Here is a 20,934-nt window from a genome sequence, read left to right on the forward strand (position 1 = left end):
TTTGTTTCAAGCAAAGTGTATTTTTGTAATACATAGATTCTACATGTAGCCAGGTCCCCCTCTGTGGTCAGAGCTCCCCTCTCCAAGTACTCACCGGGAGGTGTGGGAGCGTGTGCGCGCCTCCGGTGTGTGGGGGGGGGGACAGCTGGTGGTTGCGCAAGGTGTGCGCATGCGCAGTGGAGCTCCGGCGGCCCTGAGGAGTTGCGCATATGTGAGTGCAGCCCACGAAACCCTAGCCTACCAGGGAAGGCTCTTGGATGGGACTACAAGTCCCATGAGCCTCGGGAGCGCCCCACATGACGCCAGGGAGCCAATAGGGCTGGAGTATCTCCCTGCTCTCAGGGATTTGATACATTTCGCGCGCGGAGGACACGGCAGTCGGGACCAGGAAGAGCTAGGGCTAGGAGGTGAGTGCAGGGGTCTGTGACCCACTGCAGTAGGCCAGCAGCCCCCTACGCCCCAGTCAAGTCCTGAGCCACATTATAGTTTGTTGTGCTTCAGGGACAGGCCCTAGGTAAGGGACTTTGTGCCATTAGTGATATTGTCAGTTAGGGACACAGCGGACACTGCGCTCCCCGTGCAGAGGCTTGGGCTCAAGCCTATGCCACAAAGAGAGAAGGACTATCTCCAGGGTGGGATTGCCCCTGGCGGACTCTCGTGCTAGGAAAGGCAGGATATCGCAGATGGGATCACAGAGCGGCGGATGCTTTTCGAAGTTGCCTGCAGGCCCGAGTGCTGCAGGTACCTTCATAAGTGCACCAACAATACACCTTCTATATATATACTATACACACAGGAGCAGCGCTGCCCCACATCTAGGTGGGGATCCAGGACACAGGGACGCTGGTGCCGAGCACCCAATTATTGTGGGCACTGTATGGTGGTGGGACATTGGACACGGTGGAGAGTTGCGTCCTGTGTGACGCGTTAGTCAGTGGTACTCTTAGTCAGAAAGGGGATACACACATTACGTTATCTGTGAAGTATGGTTATGTTGCATATATAGTAAACCTGTGTTATATATACTCCGGTGTATGTAGTTATTGTGTATGTGGGTCCTGTGTAGGCAACCTTCTACATTCCTAGAACCATACACAGGTGGAGGCTCTGCAAACCAGATCGTTCCAGAGGATTCACCCCAGGTTCCCAGCAAGCGGAGGCTCAGGCCTCTTGTGAACCTACAGGTATACGCACCACACCTGGTAACACATAGATTCCCCCTCACATGCACTCTATCTGCAATTGGGATAGGGGGAATAACCGTTACATACTGTACAAAAAAAATAATTAAAAATCTATTTTCTAAAGTCTTCCAGCTACAAAACTGGGACAAAACTAGTGCAAAAAATAACCCCAGATGTATCAACTGAAAAACTCGAACTGCTTTTGATATGATTACTTTTCTTTGAAACATCTGGTGCTGTTTTTAGCCACCTGGGAGACCCTGGGAAATAGACTCCAAATGTATTTTTGCTGACATGTTTAATGCAAGGGTCAGACACCCCTTCCGCTAATATCCCCCATATTCTCCATATGATCTCTCCCTATTAATTAATCCTATTACCCCAAATAACAGCTTCCTATAACTTCTCAGATTTCTCTATAATAAAGCTTCCTATAACGCCTCCTATTACTCCATATAACTGCTCCTGAAAATTTCATCTATTGCCCTACATCAACGCTCCCTATAACTCCTCCTATTACTCTGTATAACCGCTCCCTATATTTACACATATTGTCCTATATAAACACTCCCTATGATGCCTCCTATTAGTCCGAACTGTATAACCGCTCTTTATATCGCCTTCTATTACTCCCTATAGTTCCTCCTATTAACCCATATAACTGCTCCATATAACTACTCCCTCTAATTTCTCCAAATAACCGCACCCTATAACGCATACAGTAAGTAACATTAGGTAAAGGAGTTCCTGCCCCGAAGATCTTACCACTTAGATTATAAGTAGGAAGAATGTACTGAGACAGTAAGAAAGTGTTCTGGTAAGTGCATCTGCAAGGGGCCAAAGTCGATATATGAAGTGTATAGTATCAACCACGATGCTACCAATATGCTTTCTTAAGGAGGAGTGAGTACGTTTTAAGGCGGGGAGGGCTTTAAATACAAAAGAGGCAGAGAGAAGACATCCTTGAGCAGAATGCAGGAGTCGGGATGGTGTATAGCAAGAAATTAGGGCTGAGATGTAAGGAGGAGCAGAAGAGGGTAAAGCCTTAAAAGTGAGGAGGAGAATTGAGTGTGTGATATGGGATTTGATAGGAAGCTAAGAGAGCAATATCACCAGGGGAGACACTGGGACAGATTTAAGAAAGAGTAAAGTGATTCTGGTGTTTAGGATAGATTGTAGGGGAGACCGGTGTGAGGCAGGAAGGCCAGAGAGCAGGAGGCTACAGTAGTCAAGACGGGAGAAAATAAGGCCCGTGTTAGTTTTAGCAGCAGAGAAACAGAGGAAAGGTGTATCTTTGTAATATTGCGGAGGAAAAAACGATAGGTTTGAGCTACATTTTGAATGCGAGAGGAGAATTTAAAAGAGGAGTCAAATTTGACCCCTAGGCAGTGTGCTTGTGATACTGGGTGTATGCTAGTGCTTTCAACAGTAATGTAGAAGGAGGTAGTAGGGCCAGGTTTTGGAGGAAATATGAAGAGCTTCATTTTTGACATGTTTGTCACGGGAGAACAGATTTATCAACACCTTTAAACCGGGATCATATGATTGAGCAAAGCAAGGAGGTAAAATAAATTGTAATTTTTTCAGGAAAAGACAAACACACAATATAACACAATTTACACAGTTAACACACTTACTGGGAAAAGGGCTAACAAATAAAATCTTCCTTTAAACGAAATTGTAAAAAACAACCTCTGTAGGAGCCCTTTCCAATGACCAGGAGGTACTCACGAAAGTCCTGGAACGCAATTCGGCATGCAAACCCAGCCGCGACTGCTACATTCTCAAAAAGCGGGACTTAGAAAATGTTATGAGTAAAAATCTCTGAAGCCGGCTCGCATCTATTCTTCACAGAGCATCTTTGAATTTGCCGCTGATAGTTTGGCGCTTGGAATCTCCGGTCCTGATTGGCTGCAAGGTTTCTTATGGGTTTCAGTGTTCCATTCACAAACCTCTACAGCCTATCAGCGTGTGGGAATTCTCCTGCCAGCCAATCACCAATTTGCCAGTATTCTAAAGTCGGGTGGGCACCTTTTTTCATTCTACTAAAGAGCATCCGCCAATCTGGCACCTCTGCCTCTTAGCATATTAAGCCCACCCACTGTCCAGGCTCTGCAGAGTCTGGGGAAGGGCAAATGGTTGCCAGATAGCCCTTTGTTAGCCCAGGACGGAGGTACTCAAGTATAACTACAGTACCCCTTCTGTTCTAACACCTTGGCGTCACTGAGGCTTTCAAGTCCGGACTCCACACAGACCTATAGGCACCAAGCTTGGTAGCCATTTGGTCCCTCGGAACCCAGGACTCAGAAATCTCACAGTTCATTGACAGGTTATCAGTACATATACATATTAAATATAACTCTTTAATAAAATATACTGTTCCCTGTATCTTGTGTGATACAAATGTGTACGTCCCCGTTCTGGTGTCAGGGATGAAATAAGGGGATTTACTGCTTACACTCACTAGCCTCATCCCTGCCACACTATAGAAATGACTTTAAACTTTTTCACATAAAAATCCCCCACAGCATTATAATATAGCTGGAGCATCTCCTGAACCCCTATACTAGGTTCAGGGTACCTAGGCATGTACTGGGGATCCCTCCTTATACTAGGTACCCCCTGTATGTTGTAGGTATACAGTAACCCTTCATGCCCCGTTTACCTTGTCTGGATCATGCTACAGCAGGAATCCTAGCGGTGAGTCGCAAGAACGATTTCAGGTTAGGAGTTTGCCCGGAGCAATGCGCTTTGATATATCCGAGAATCTTACTTGATTCCCGGATACATCGTTATGGTATCCTGTAACTGGAACCCCACTACATATGGTATGGTATAACTGTTGCATGTTTGAAGGAGGAGGGAAAGGTACCAGAGTAGAGGAAGGAGTTAAACATGCGTGTGAGTGTAGGGATTATAGTAGAAGCAAGAGGTTTTTAGAAGATGGGAAGGAATAGGGTCAAGAGGGCAAGTAGTAGAGGGAGAAGAGGAGATCATTAGTGATACAGCCTCCTCAGTGACATCAGAAAAAGAGTTGAGGAAGGCAAGTTGAGAGTTAGCAAGACGTGTAAGATGGTAGGAGGATACAGGGGGGATGTCTTGACATATGGATTCCACCTTTTTCTTGAAATAGTAAGCAGACTACTGAGTTGAAATGGAGGAAGAAACAGGTACAGTAGCAGAGGGTTGTCTGAGTAGGGAGTCAAATACAGAGAAGAGTCAGTGTGGGTTAGATTTGTGTGTGTTAATTAGTGAAAAAAAGTAGGTTTGTTTAGCCTGAGATAGGACATAGTTGAAACAGGATAAAATACATTTGTAGGAAGGAAGTCTAAGAAGTTTAAGAGTTATGTAATCTCAAGCAATTTTAATACATGAGAATAGCAAAGTGTTATATGATTTACAGAGAACATAACCCTATATATATATATATATATATATATATGATGAGGGTTCATAGCAGACAAAACAGCACCTTTGGACCACAATACACTTTATTTTCTGCAAGAAACCCAGTGTGCAATGTCTTCTATCCAGAGTTCCTGGTTTTGTATGTATTATGTCTATTTGTATAGCGCCATTAATGTACATAGCACTTCACAGCAGTAATATATGTGACAATCATATAAATAATATAAATAACACACAAAGGGGAAAAGTGCTTCAGACATAAAAGTAACATTTAGGAAAAGGAGTCCCTGCTCCGAAGATCTTGCAATCTAATTTGTTGGTAGTAAAAACATACAGAGACAGTAGGAGGGCATACTGGTAAGTGAATCTGCAAGGGGCCAAGATTAATGTACAGTATGAGGTGGTAATTATCAGCCATGGAGCTACTCATATGCTTCCTTAAGCAAGTGTGTTTTAAGGTGGGTCTTAAAGGTGGATAGAGAGGGTGCAAGTCGGATATTGAGGGGAAGGGCATCCCAGAGGTGTGGGGCAGTCAGTGAGAAGGGTTTAAGGCGGGAGAGGGCTAAGATACAAAAAGGGTAGAGAGAAGACATACTTGAGCAGAACGCAAGAGTCGGGATGGTGTATAGCAAGAAATTAGGGCTGAGATGTAAGGAGGAGCAGAAGAGGGTAAAGCTTTAAAAGAAGAGGAGAATTGAGTGTGTGATACAGGATTTGATAGGAAGCCAGGAGAGGGATTTCAGCAGGGGAGACGCTGAGACAGATTTCAGAAAGAGTAGAGTGATTCTGGCAGCAGCATTTAGGATAGATTGTAGGGGAGAAAGGTGAGAGGCAGGAAGGCCAGACAGCAGAAGGTTACAGTAGTCGAGACGGGAGAGAATGAGGGTCTGTGTTAGAGTTTTTGCAGGAAAAGGGCGTATCTTGTTAATATTGCGGAGGAAAAAACGACATTTTTTTGCTACATTTTTAATGTGAGAGAGGAGTCCAGTGTGAACCATAGGCAGCGTGCTTGGGCTACTGGGTGAATGATAGTACTTCCAACAGTAATGTGGAAGGAGGAAATAGGGCCAGGTTTGGGAGGAAGTATGAGGAGCTCTGTTTTTGCCATGTTAAGTTTAGGTCGGCGGAGGGCCATCCAGGATGATATAGCAGAGAGACATTCAGAAACTTTAGTCTGTACAGCAGGTGTAAGGTCAGGGGTAGGAAGGTAAATGTGTGTGTCATCAGCATAGAGGTGATATTTGAACCCAACAGATGTGATTAGGTCACCTAGAGAGAGTGTGTAAAGAGAAAAGAGAAGTGGTCCCTGGACAGAGCCCTGGGGTACCCCCACAGAGAGGTCGATAGAGGAGGAGGTGTTTGCAAAAGAGACACTGAAAGTACAATTGGAGAGGTAAGAGGAGATCCAGGATAAAGCTTTGTTACGAATGCCAAGAATATGGAGAATGTGAAGGAGAAGAGGGTGGTCCACAGTATCAAATGCTGCAGGAAGGTCGAGTAATATGAGCAGAGTGTAATGACCTCTGTCTTTGGCAGCATGGAAGTCATTAGATATTTTACCGAGGGCTGTTTCAGTGGAGTGAGCAGTGTGAAAGAGGGACTAGGAGAGAGTAGGTGTTGAGACAATGGAGCAAGCGAGAGAATACAAGACGTTCAAGGAGTTTAGAGGCAAAAGGCAGGAGGGAGACAGGTCGATAGTTAGAAAGACAGGAAGGATCAACCTTGCTGTGTTTGAGTAATGTTATGACTGTTGCATGTTTGAAGTAAGAGGGAAAGGTACCAGAGTAGAGGGAGGAGTTACAAATGTGTGTGTGAGCGTAGGGATTATAGTAGGAGCAAAAGGTTTTAGGAGATTGGAGGGAATGGGGTCAAGAGGGCAAGTGGTAGAGGGAGAAGAGATCAGCAATGACACATCCTCCTCCTTGCTGCCGGTACATCTCCCCGCCCCCCTCCCCCCATTGGTACATCTCCCCCCGCTGCCGGCACATGTTCCCCCCGCCCCGCTGGTACATCTCCCCTGCACATCGCACACAGAGACACACACAGCCCCGATCCAGGCAAGGACACGCCCCCTCCCTTAGTAGCCACGCCCCATTTTAAGTTATGGTGGGCGAAAAAAGCGACAAAAAACCTCCACCGTTAGCATACAGTATAGCCAATAAAGAATATCACTTGTGAGCACGTTCACATGTCTTACGACAGGTCTGCAACCCTGCCTTTCAACCATTATCACCAAGGATACAGTGCTCCCACTGCAGCAAGGGATTCTGGGAAATGACATGCAAACGAGCACACAATGTGTCACCTTTTGCCTGGAATATCCATTCACATGGAGCCCATTTAAGCTGATGTATCACCTTTCATAAAGCTTTTAAACACAGCATGGGACTAGAAAAGCAAGTCAAACCACTCACAGACATGTTTCAACCTTGATGGGTATCATCAGTGTGAGGTTGGTTTATACTTGCGTTGAAATATTTCTAGGCTGGGTAGGTTTACCATATACATTTTAAGTTATGGTGGGTGAGAAAGGCGACAAAAAACCTCCACTGTTAGCATAAAAGAATATAAATAATATAAAGATATAAAGAATATCACTTGTGAGCACATTCACATGTCTTAGACAAGTCTGCAACCCTGCCTTTCACCATTATCAGAATGTACTCACAAGTGATATTCTTTATTTTGTGTATCTCTCTGCTTGAAGATATAAATTGCTCTTTACATACTGTACAGTATACAGTGGCGGCCGCCTTCAGCCTCGTGCGGCCGTTTCGGCGTGGCTTTTAAAACCGCAGGCAGATGCGGCATGTTCCGGTATTTTTAGGCGCTGGGGGCGTTTCATTGTATTAGCGCTATTAGCGCTGTCTCACCACGAATGCGGCAAAGTGCGTGACATTCGGAAAACATTGCGAAAAAATTCGGGGATGTAGGAGATTAAAAGGGGCCGCAACAGTATACTGTACAGTATGTGTGTACAGATGGATGGATGGATAGATTTTACATGCATATGCACATTGCCTTGCATCTATAACTATGCATCCTTTTGCAATGTGTGGCACTTTCACAGGCAATGACAGGGTGGGTGCTGTCCTGATATTTTCAGTGGGGGCAGACCCTCAGACCCTCCTCCCTTCCCAGTTTGTGTCCCTTGCCCCTAAGTGCATAGAACAGTGTCTGGCTTTGCTGTAATTAGCGCTTGCTTTAGGCAAGGAATAAATACAGTATGTGATTCCAGAGCATGTGCTGAACATCCGTCACAGCTCAGCCCCTTCCTCTGCATTGCAGTCCTGCAGCCTCGGCCAGCTCCTGCAGCCACGGGCGAGGTGGGAACGCCCTGCATTAACTCCCACACTGCTGGAGGGTGCTGAGCACTGCACAAGGTGGCTGTCTCAGGAATTGGTGTCTCTAGTGGCTGCAACGCATCCTGCAGGAAATAACTTGTGTTTCATGCGAAGGAATCAGAGAGCACGACAGATAAAGTGACAGAGAAAATGGATCAGTCACTGTGACAGGAAGCACACAGAGAGAGAGAGAGAGATAAGGGGACAGACACCGTGACAAGAAGCACAGAGACAGTAACAGAGAAAATAGGACAGTCACTGTGCCAAAAAGAACAGGGGACAGAGAGAGGAGACAATGGTTTAATATGGAGTTCTCGGTTAATAATCCCTTCAGTACCAGAGCTCCTAGCACAAAGCAGGCCCATCTGGCATTGAAAGGGGTTGATATATTTCTGCACACCCCTCATTCTCCAATTTCTTACTGTATCATTTTGCTAACACTCCGTCATGCGATCTACTCTCTCTGCTTACACTACGTTCTGTGCTCCTGTCTGTCTCTCCCAACAATATGTCCTTCACTCTTCTCGTTTAGCTAACACTGCATACCCTCTTCCTCTACTAATAATGTGCCCTGTGCTCCCCTGTCCCTCAGCTAATACTGCATGCTATGCATGCATGTCTCTCTCCTTCCCTCTCTCTCTCTCTCTCCTTCCCTCTCTCTCTCTCTCCTTCCCTCTCTCTCTCTCTCCTTCCCTCTTTCTCTCTCTCCTTCCCTCTCTCTCTCTCCTTCCCTATCTCTCTCCTCCCCTCTCTCTGTCTCTCTCTCTCCTTCCCTCTCATACTACTTACTATGGCTGCGCTTATAGTGCCGGCGACGTAATGTCGCGGCAAAACAAATGTATTGCCGCCGTCGTGTGCGCTTACTGTATAGTAAGCGCGATGTGGCAGCGTGAAATTTGGAAGCCGGTCAAATTTTCTTTTTCAGAGGCTGTGCAGCCTAACTGCACCCTGGACTAACCTCCTTTTGCAACATTGCATCCTGCACTCTCCGTTCTGCTAACTGTATCTTTCTCTGCTAACACTACACTGTGTTCTTCTCTATCTTTGTTAACCCTGTATCCTGCACTTCTCTGTTTCTCTGCTAAAACTGCACCCTGAGCTTACTGCACATACTACTAAGGACAGGTCCCCGCTGGCTACTGCAGTGCCCGCTGTGGCAGACCTGCAGGGTCAAGAGCAGCCTTTCAATGGGGCCGGGACCGCTGCGAGGGGGGGCCGCCACGCTGTGCAGTGAGTTTTTCCAGCCTGAAAGAAAATTGTGAGGGTAACTAGCGATGGAGTGCTAGGCCACGCCCCCGGCAGTTCAGCCAATGAGGGCGAACCTGCCAGGTGACATCACGGCCGTGCCCCGTCACTCCCCCGTCAAGCCCCCCCCCTATCTTTCCCCCTGCAGCTCTGCAGACCTGGGAATTCGGCTGTATGCGACGCCAGCCTCGCAGGCGCGCATGTACTGCAGGCACTGGGGCCGTAGCCTAACACTGCACCCTACGCTCTCCCCTTTTGCAACACTGCATCCTGCACTCTCCTCTCTGCTAACACTGTACCTTGCTCCTGTAACACCCCCCCCCCCCTCTCTCTTGGTGTTGGTTAATAAAGTTAACTAGGAGTTAACAGTGAGCGTAGAGGTTAAGCACCCTCCAGTGGTGACACCGCAGTACTGTGTCACAAGAGGTACTGTATAAGGGAAGGAGCAGAGGATTCTGTGGGAGAGTTTCAGCATGGCAGCAGAAAAGAAGCTGCAGAGAATAGAGGTAGGGGAGTTGTTCCCCACAGTATAGCATAGATCAGACCCCCCTTTAATGTGTCTCAGATAGGGTCCCATCGTATGTCCCAGTAACGGAAATGTAGATATGCCTCAGTAGGCCAAGCAGAAGTGCCACCAGGATGTCTGGGGATCAGCCCTACCCGCGGATCCCCACCCACAGTATTCAGTACTCCCTGAGGAAGTGGCAGTTCCAAAGCAGGGTTTGGAAAGTAAGGCTGGGGCCCTGGTACTGCAGACCGTGCGGAGGCGTCCGCACCCTGAGCGAATAGACTGCCTTAAGGCAGTGTTCTCGTCCATGCGGTGTGCAGGCGGGTCCACACAGAAGCAGGAGGGGATGCGCGTTGCGTGAGAAATCACATAATCTGATTTCTCAGCGCGACAGACAGGTCACGTGTGTGGTTCGCCCAATGAGGGCGGTCCAGCTCTGTAACGCCCCTTGGAACGTCCCCTGGAATGTCCCCCATGGCCCGTCCACCATGGCCAGAGCACCTCACATATGTTAAGAGTGGGCACAGAGGGAAGATCTGTATCATAAGTGACATCAGTATGGATGAAATGAAGTGCAACTATTCAATCTACATGTAGCGCGCTTTCCCCCACCCCCTGGGAGATGTGGGGCTACGATGTGTGTGGTGCGGTGCGATACCTGTGGCTCACAGGAAACCTGAGCCTCCACTTCTGGGAACCTGGGGTGTACCTTAGTTGGTGCTCGGTAGCACCTCCACCTGTACGGGATTCTACTCTGTGGAATTAAAACGTTACAGGAACCGCGTGCAATAAAATACACGTGTATAGTGTGACGGTGAAGGGGTTAACCAGGCTCATCAATAAAGGTCAAGCCCACTTGGTTAATACTGACATGTGTGTTAGGGTCTTAGAGTGCCAGCTCTGGGACCCAGGTGTCGAAAATGTATTACTGCAACTGTAAAGATTCATGTGACTTTTGCCTTTACCGTGGTGCTGGGATCGGGAGATTTCAAGGCTGTAAGTTTCAGGGTGGGTTTGTCGGAGATTCTTTACAGAATGAGGATATATATCGGGGTTCCAAAGTTATGGGATACCCCAACAGTTGTATCCGGAAATCGAGTGAGGTTCTCGGACGCAGCCAAGCACATTACTCCACCAAACTGACTCTGAAAGCGTTCTTGCGACTCACCGCCAGGATCCCTGCTGCAGCATCATCCAGACAAGGTAAATTGGTATGAAGGGGTTAAACTATATCTGTGTACATACACGGAGTCTCTAGTGTAGCAGAGGTGCCACAGTATAGCAGAGATATGCACATACATACCCAGGTACATTGAACCTAGTTTAGGGGTTCAGGGGCTGCTCCAGTTCAGTTATAAAGCTGAGCAGGTTTTTAAAGTGTCTAAAAGTTTTAAAAGTTATTTTCTCATGTGTGCCAAGATGAGGCTCGTGATTGTAGGGAATATATACACTCACTCCATTCCTAACACCAGAATAGGAACCCATAACTTTTAGCACACAGAAAACAGGACACAATATATTTTATTAAATGGTTATAGTTTAATGTGCATATATTGGTAACCTGTATATGAACTGAGGGATTTTCTAAATCAGGGATTCCGGCCAGCCCAGATGGCAACCAAGCTTGGTGCCTCTGTGGCTGTGTGGTGTCCGTACTTGAAAGACTCAGGGATGACAAGTTGTTAGAACAGGAGAGGTACTGCAGTTCTGCCTGAGTACCCACATCCTGGGCTAACACAGGGCTATCCAGCAACCATTTGCCATAACCCAGACTCTGTGGAGCCTAGGCAGCAGGTGGGCTGGGTATGCAAAGAGGCAGAGGTGCAAGGTTGGCGCATGTCCTTTTGCAGACTGAGAAAAGGTGCCCTCCCGGCTTTACAACCCAGCATTTGGCGATTGGCTGGCTTGAGAATTCCCACGCTCTGATAGGCTGTTCAGGTTAGTGAATGAAAGTCTTAAGAGACCTGACAGCCAATGAGAGTATAAAATTACAGTATAAAAACACTGGATGGCGCTCAAACACTTCCTAAGCCAATGAATATACAGTGAATAGTGAAGGTGAATAAAATAAACACCAAAATATAAAATTTAAAGTGAATATAGTTTATATAAGAGGCATAAATTATCACTCAACCCTTTAAAGACTGTTCCCAAATCTTTCCAAACGAATATCCTCCAAATATCAGTGGAGTGGTGAAAAAGGGCCATGAAATAAAGAAAATAACATAGTGCAATATTGCAAACAAATGTATATATAAAGTGTAGTAAAAGGCTATAAATTTCCTACTCACAATGGAGCAGGAAAAATAGGCAATGATCAAACCAGTGTCGCAGTGGTTACTGGAAGTAGTGATGTAAATAGTCTTGAATCTTAGAGACAAGAAAAAAGAAGAACCATGGTGCAAATCAACTAAAATAATTATATTAAAACAATACACTCGTGAATGGAGGCTTACAATATATCAAAGATATGGAGACAGGGTATAACACGTTCTTATGGTGTGCAGTAAGTCGCGACCTCACCGCTGCCATATACCGAGCTTCTTCGATCTCCTCTGCATCCGTCGTCACTGCCTGGCGTCATTTCCGGTTAGCACGGATTGGTGCTCCTTCCCTCAGTGTTCTCCGCCGGCTGTGAGTTCTCTCTGCTCTCTCTGGATACCACGATGAGTCCCACTGAACGTGTTTCGCTGTATAGACTTGACAGCTTCTTCAGGAGTGATTCCCTGTCATATCACTAGTGATATATATACCCACATAACTTGCCTGCAATCTATCCTATTTGCTAATAGCTAGAAAACAGCTCACAGTAATCTCTCTAATTGCCACATAAGATTCTATTGCTGATGCGCAAAATACAAATACAATCTGCTATATAATATAAAATATACAATAAAATACATCGATTTATTACATTACAATCATTGTAAAAATGAACTAAGATCATAGTGTCCCCAAATTACATCTATGAATATAAAATACATACGGTATAAAATATTAAAATATATATATTCAAACACCTAGAATAAAACTGAAACAAATCTATCTACACTAGCATCACGCTGATTGGAGTTTCTTCTTTTTCCTCCGGTGGTGCATGTCAGAGAATACAAAAGGGATAAAAATACCAGTATCAGTAAAAAATTGAAATAAGGAGATATATAAACGCCTCCACCAACGTAGAAATCCCATAAAAATCATAAAAAGCAGACCATCACAAGTGATTTAAAACCTATTTCACATATATATTATCATAAAAAGACCCACAGCTCAATATTGACATTCAGTCCCTTAGGGACCAATGTCTTTAATTTATGAATCCAAAAGGTCTCACGTTTAGTGAGATCAAGGTTTCTATCATCTCCTCTCCTATGGGACTTAACTTGTTCTATCCCGGTGAACTTGAGAACACTGGGCTCTCCCTGGTGATCTTAATATATAAATCTGAAAGTTGTGGGGTTGTAGATGTGGCCAATCAGATTGCTCCGTATCCCTGCCCCGCCCCGCATGCCTCTCATTGGCCTGCGTGGCTCTATGGCTCTGACGTCACCCAACTGCCACTCTCTTCTCCTCCTCACCCAACTGCCACACACACACACGCACAAGCACCCGGCCACTGTCCTCTTCACCCAGCTCACCTCCCCACCCTAACCCCCCTCCCACCCATCACCCCCCCAGCTCACCTCCCTGCCGGCTCCCCATGCCACCAGGCTCCGCCGCTCCCTTCTGTCCCGCTCACCCCCTGCGGCCTCCTCCTTCACACGGCCGCTTCTAGGTGAGGGTCGGCCAGTATGGAGCAGCTCGGGCCTGCCGCTGGCCTCTGGTTCCTCTGCCCGACTCTGCTCCTGCTGCATGGCCGCTGTTCCCGCCACACTCTCGGCTCCTCCTCCTGCCTCTGCACGTTGCGGATGGCGGCGGAGGAGGGTGGGGGTACAGCGCATGGGTGGGTGGGGCCTGCGCCCGTGAAAGGTGCCGCACGGGACTGCGGGGGGCGGGGGGGCGGCGGGGCCTGCGTCCGAGAAAGGCGCCGCACGGGACTGCGGGCGGGGCCTGCGCCCGAGAAAGTCGCCGCACGGGACTGAGGGTGGGCGGGACCTGCGCCCGAGAAAGACGCCGCATGGGACTGCGGGGCGGGGCCTGCGCCCGAGAAAGCCGCCGCTGAGCGCTGCACGGGACTGAGACCTCTGTGTGTGTGTGTGTGTGTGTCACTATTTGTGTATGTGTGTCTCTCACTGTTTGTGTGTGTGACACTGTGTGTGTGTGTGTGTGTCTCACTGTTTGTAAGTCTGTGTGTGTGTGTCTCTCACTGTTTGTGTGTGTGACACGGTGTGTGTGTGTGTGTGTGTGTGTGTGTGTGACACTGTGTGTGTGTGTGTGTGATACTGTGTGTGTGTGTGTGTGACACTGTGTCCCCCCTACTCCTGTCCACTGTCCCCCCCTCCTGTCCACTGTCCCCACCCCCCCTCTGGTCCACTGTACCCACCCCCCTCCTGTCCACTGTCCCCACCCCCCCTCCTGTCCACTGTCCCCACCCCCCACTCCTGTCCACTGTCCCCAACCCCCACTCCTGTCCACTGTCCCCACCCCCACTCCTGTCCACTGTCCCCACCCCCCACTCCTGTCCACTGTCCCACCCCCCCTCCTGTCCAATCCCCACTCCCCCCTCCTGTCCCCTGTCCCCACCCCCCCTCCTGTCCACTGTCCCCCCCCTCCTGTCCACTGTCCCCCCCCTCCTGTCCACTGTCCCCCCCTCCTGTCCACTGTCCCCCCCCTCCTGTCCACTGCCCCCCCCCCTCCTGTCCACTATCCCTCCCTCTGGAGGGGGTGGGGTGTAACGGAGAAAGAGTGGGAGCACAGAAATAGGGGGAGAGGAGGGAGCGGGAAATTTAACTCACGGACAACGCCGGGTATATCAGCTAGTGTAAAATAAAATGATTTGACAGATTATGTGTCGTTATTTTACTTCTCACATTGCCAACATGTTCTAGTATCCTCGTATTTAAGGGTCTCGATGTCTTACCCACATATTGTGAATGACAATGACACTCAATTGAATATACGACAAAATCTGTCATATGTATTAAAATCTGAAATTTCTCATTGGTGGTATGTGAAGTAAAGGTGAATATATCATCTACTCTAAAATTACATGCTTTGAATGAAGTGCATCCAAAAAATCCCCTAACCTGTGGCAGCCATTAATTGGTCACTTTCTTAACCCTGGGTAATTGTGAGGATTCACCGTTCTGCTGCTCCTGCCCCTTAACCCTCACCGCCCCTTGGACAACCATGGCACTCAAGAGTGGCAACCTGGCGGCGGTACTCATGCGCCATGTGAGGGTTCTGCGCGCTCCTCTTCGGTTCCTCTGCAAGGGGCGCGCTCTCGTCCCTCCTGTTTTGGCGCACGCGCGCGGTGCACAGTCTTCTCAGTGGTCTGCGGTCCCCGCTCCTCGGTCCCGCCCCCGACCTGACGACGCCATTACGCAGCGTGGTCGTGTCCCTTGTTCCGCCTCTACCTCTGCGGGTCCCGCCTCTGGTCTCCGACCCCGTGTTGGTACAGCTCTTGCGGCGCATGGTGACGATGCGCAACCGGGTTGCCTACGTGTTGCTCGGGTTGCACGCGGCGCACGCTCACATTCTGATGCACTGGCTATTGGCTGTGTAATAGGATGCACCGGTATGGTCCAGCAGCCTATCCTGCGCCATTCCCCTGCTTCCTGGTCGCCTCCCATTGGTGGGAGGTCCTATAAATATGTTCTCAGTGCTCCCATTCATTGCCGAGCATAACCCCTGTTTGTGTGACGCTGCACTCACTGCCTAATTCCTGTCTGCCTGAACCCTGCTGCCTGACCCTGCCTGGATACTACCCTGTGATACTCTCCTGCACTGAACTTGACTTTGAATATGACTACTCTACTCTCTCCTGCACTGATCCTGGCTTTGGAACCTCGACAACGCTGTAATCCCTTGCACTGACCCTGGCTTGGCTTCACGACTACTCTACGCTCTCCAACCCTGACTCTGGCTACATACCTCAATGATCCGCTTCTCTATACTCCAACACCTGACAACTACCTTTCTTACGCTGTCTTCTGTTACCCTGATCCGGCCTGCACGATTATCCTACACTCTAGACGTGCCAACGCGGTTGTGGTTGGCGTTCTATACAATTCCCTACCTCAGCCCCGCGGTCTTGCCTCATTTGTGGTGAGCTACGCGTTACAGTATGCTCGGCCAAACAAACTTCGACCCCGCTTAGGTAGGAAGAGTCCTGAGCACGCACAACAACGCCCTGTCCAGTCTTGAAGATAAATGGGAGTGTCAGGGTCTCCTAGCCCTCCTGCCTAGCCATAGTTATTTCCTTGTCCACCAGGTGTGCTGCTGCTTTCTGTTTGCTCTGGGTTCCTCTGTCTGTCTGTCTTCTTGTTGCTCCTCTCTCTGTCTTATAGTTCTGCTTCCTGTTTGTTCCCTTGCCTTTGTTTTGAGTCAGACTCCTATGCACATGCTTCTGTCTCTGATCCTGATCTGTTCCTGTACCAGTCCAGTATTTGATTCTGTTCATAGTAAGGGCCCTGGCTTGTTCCTGTTTGTTCCCTGGTCTTAGACTCTGCTCCCCGGTCTAAGTCCCTGCTCCCCATTCTCATTCACTGCTCCCCGTTCTCAGTCCCGCTCCCAGACCTGTTCCTGCTCCCCTGTCCTGTTCCAGTCTCCTAGTTGCCGACCTCTGCTTCTTACCCGACTACGCTATCTGCCGCCTGCCTCGGACCTCTGCTTGTTACCCGACTATGCTTCTGCTGCCTGCCTCGGACCTCTGCTTGTTACCCGACTACGCTATCTGCCGCCTGCCTTGGACCTCTGCTTGTGACACCTACCACGCTCCATGCTGTCATGGCCACCGAGCTCCTACCCGCCACAGGAGTCTCCCATGACAAGAGTCTAATGACCAAAACTTGAGAGTCCTCCAAGAGGATTTTAGGAACTTATTGTGATGAGGAAAGGGTTAATCCGGCCTAAAATAAAGGTTATATCTGGCTGATTAATCCTTACTCACGTTTGGAATTAAGGTGTTAACAGTCTCTGCACTACACCACTGTATTTGCCCTGTCCCAGCCTTTTTAACCCCCATTCGCAGGCTATTCCTGGCCTGCTGTAATGAAAATGAATGCATTGCCTGCTGTATTCTGTGGAGACACAAGATGGAGTAGTGAGCACCACAGTAAGCACTGATTGAAGAAGCGTGGCTGCGGTTAGCAGTCTGTGTAAAGAATGGGTATCCAAATTTCTATCGGTTTGACCTGCAACCACAAGTCAATTGAATAAGTGGCTTGCGGTTAAATCTGAAGATGTTTTACCAATAGAATGTATCCGTGCCTTAACTTGAAAGCCGGAAAATCAATTGGCGTGGGAACTGTGTCAATTGATGTGAGAATTCGGTGAACTTGGTTCCCGTAAGCCGGCATTTCAATTAAGGGGGCTAACTAGAGAACGGAGGCACCCAGCACGCTGATTTTTGGTGTGCAAGTGTAAATAAATAAAACAGGAAGATATATATATAAATTACAGTGACGGTAAACCCAGAACATGAAGTTTGAATAAAGTGTGATAAACTGTGATTTTAAAATGTAAAGGCAGGAACTGTTTTTTCTATGAGCCCGGGAAAAATCCTCTGGCATGTAACGGTGTTAGGGGTGAATGAGCTGAGGATATTCCCTCCCTGGTACTTCAAGGGGATACTGCTGAACCGGCGACCCTCAGTCTATAGAAGTGTCAGGGATGAAAGACCCCAGAGCACTATAATGTATACATGGCCGGACTCCTGAGAAGTGGCAGATCCCAGACCACTGACACCTTTGGGTCAAACCTCAGACTAAGAGGCGCCAGCAAGAGAGTGTATCCCACATATGATAAGTTGCTGGGGTTTCAAGCCGACACATGCGCTTTGCGAACCGGAAAGCCTTTTTGCCCGGTTATGCAAACAGCGGACAACGCTGCTATTGGTGGGTTAAAAGTTCTCACAACAGGGATTGGGTGCACATGTTAAATATACTCAGGAATCACCTATAACTGTGCCTACCGAGCTGTCCCCGGTGTGTTTCCTATGATCCATGATGTGACTATGCTTTACGCAAGACTTTGTTCAAGCACAGCAGCAGCCGTTCCAGAAGGCAAGGGGTTAATAACAACGCAACTAAGGATTTACCGCAAACTTCGGAATTCGTTAGCTCTGGTGACTCCCGAACAAATTCTAACGAATCTCTACAAAATTCTTTGAAGTGGCTGAGTTATTAGATCAGCAAGTTGCGATCTAGCCACCGGACCTTTAAACCAAGACTGCATTTCTTGCACTTGCATGCAAAGGACAATCTATTAGTTCCCTTATCCCAGTAAGTGTTGTTTTAAGTGTATTCTGCAGTTGTCGTGTGTTTGTCAACCCAGGAAATAAATCACAATTAATTTTGCTCCTTGTTGTGTTCAATCGAGTACCCAGAAATATAAATGTGTTGAAATGTTGTGTCCACCGTGACAGGCTTTTAAATAACTGGTGGCAGCGGGTGGAATACTGATTGAACCTATACTATATTTGATGGAAACCAACTTTACCAACACATTTATATTTCTGGGTACTCGATTGAACAGAACAAGCTGCAAAATAAATTGTGATTTATTTCCTTAATAGACAAACATACGACATCTGCAGAACACACTTAAAACAACACTTACAGGGATAAGGGAACTAAAAAAATTGTCCTTTGCCTGCAAGCGCAAGAAATACAGTCTTGATTTAAAAGTGAATCAGAAAAGGGGAAGGGAAACACAAAATGGATGTGCACCCTAAAAGAATTCACTTATATGCACACCAAACTAATGTAAAAATTAACTTTTAATAAATACCTTAAAACATATATTACCAAAGTAATGTGTAATTTGGATTAAAAATATATTAAATCAGAAATATCTGGCATCCATGTCTTTGATTATTGAGTCGTGCTGTCCCAGATGTCCACTTAATATTAGTGGGATACACAAGACAGGGGATGCTAGGAGTCAGGGTGTTACCCCCTCTGGAGCAACGATGAGACCCAGTAGTGAGAATATATAGTTGTTCACATGTAGAGCTTCCTTGCTAGATGGACCAGCACTGCGCACTGCAATAAGGGCTTTGGTGTGTTAAAGTGCAGGTGCCTGGGTAGTAAAGCTAGCACATACAGTGTAATGATGATACAGACACTGCAACATACATCCACCAGACACAGCAGTGCTGGGGTGAATAGCACAGAGATAACTGTGAAAGCACCTCACATAGAGTGCAAGGAAAGCAGGCACACAAACTGTGGAAATTAATAAATAAACAACTATCTGCTAGGGTCTGCAAAGTTAGAACCAGGAGACTACAGACACTACATTAAAACAGCTCCAAGTAGGAGACTGACAACATTGCGCGTCCAACGCGCGTTTCCCTCCAGCAAAGGAGCTTCTTCAGGGACAAATTTTACTGGGGGAGAGAGGTCTGAACCCTTTTATACCCCTTCAATACCCTAATTACAAAATCAATTGCTGTCAGCTGTTGCACATGCGCACTGATCTCACTCACAGACTGACTCAGCAAAGTACTCAAACACCAATAAATGAATTATCAGAGAAAGTTCCATTGTTTGTACCTTTATTTAGGCATATTCCCAACATAAACCGGCTGTTCGTAGAGTATTTAAAGCCATAAACAGTGATCGCCATATCCAGTGTCTAATGCGCATGTGCAGGGACTTAGACAGTATTTTCATTCTAGTCCATGCGCGTCGCGCATGCGTGGGGACTTAGGTGTATTTCCATGCTTTTTCGTCTCCATTGCGCATGCGCGAGGACATAGAACGCATTTCTATATTTGTGCCAGTACATTGCGCATTATATCGTGCCACCGCGCATGCGCAAGAACTTAGAGTTATAGACGGTCTACCCTCCGTCATAGTGCGCATGCGTTGGGACTTAGAAATAATTCCGGACGATTGCATACAGCGCTAATGCGAACTGCGCATGCGTAAGAACTTAGAATTTATTACAACGATCTTTGTGTATTGCGCATGCGTGGGCACTTAGAAATTTTTTCGCGATTCCTGGTAATTTATATAGCGTATGCCCGGGGACTTAGGAATTATGTCAGAAACTGCCCAAACATAATGCTAGCACATGGGAATACAAGATTCCTCAGGGGAGAAAGATGTGCATGGATAAAATTATGATTAAGTACATACAAGGGGTACTGAGTGTAGATAAAAGATAAGGGTGTACAGAACCTGTGTTTCACATATTGTATTGGTTGACAATGCAAATAAAATTATTTGCAGTCCTCCATGTGTATAAAACACAATGTGTCAACTTTCAATGCAGTGTTGGATAAATCAATTAAACAATTTGACAAAGTATGACTGTATATGTGTCTGTAATTTATTATCTCTACACGTTATATATAACACATATACACACATTACACAAATACTAAACCCACTGCTGGGTTTAGAACTTAAGTATTATAGTCACTAGTCTAAATAATAATGATACTATAATCTATTTAATATTTCAATACCAAGGCTGGAAATTGTCATAGTGGACAATGAAAATGACACAACTGGATAACGGAGAGACAAGTAAAATGTATATACATAATGTGAGTAGATGGCAGGATACATATGTTCGACCAGATAGTCCCTTGCTTAAATGAAGGGCGTGAAAGTAAACCCCTCATTAAGATCGTTGGGGCTCCTAGTTTTTAGCTTGTAAATCCATTCTGCTTCGATACGAAGCAGGGATTGGTCAGTGTTTCCACCTCTCATGGGACATTTCAACTGATAAATGCCCAGTTGATTTAAAAGTCCTGTGGCCAGATCGCAAGTTGCCGATCTAATATCTCAGCCACCTCAAAGAATTTCATAGAGATTCGTAAGAATTCGTTCAAGAGTCACCAGGGCTAACAAATTCCGAAGTTTGGGGCAATACCTTAGTTACGTTGTTATTAACCCCTTCTCTCCGGGACTGGTTGCCGCTATGCTGGAACAAAGTCTTGCGCATTCACATCATGGATCAAAAATCACGAACACGATCACCCCGGGGATACCTCGGGAGCCGCAGTTATAGACTGGCCAAGGCTATCTCTAACATGTGGACCCAATCCCCTCGTGGGAACAATATAACCCACCAATGGCCGTGATGCCCACAGTTTATAAGACCAGGCAAAAAGGCTTTCCAGGGTGCA

This window comes from Ascaphus truei, chromosome 5 (genome assembly GCF_040206685.1).
Source record: "Ascaphus truei isolate aAscTru1 chromosome 5, aAscTru1.hap1, whole genome shotgun sequence".
NCBI classification, from domain to species: Eukaryota; Metazoa; Chordata; class Amphibia; order Anura; family Ascaphidae; genus Ascaphus; species Ascaphus truei.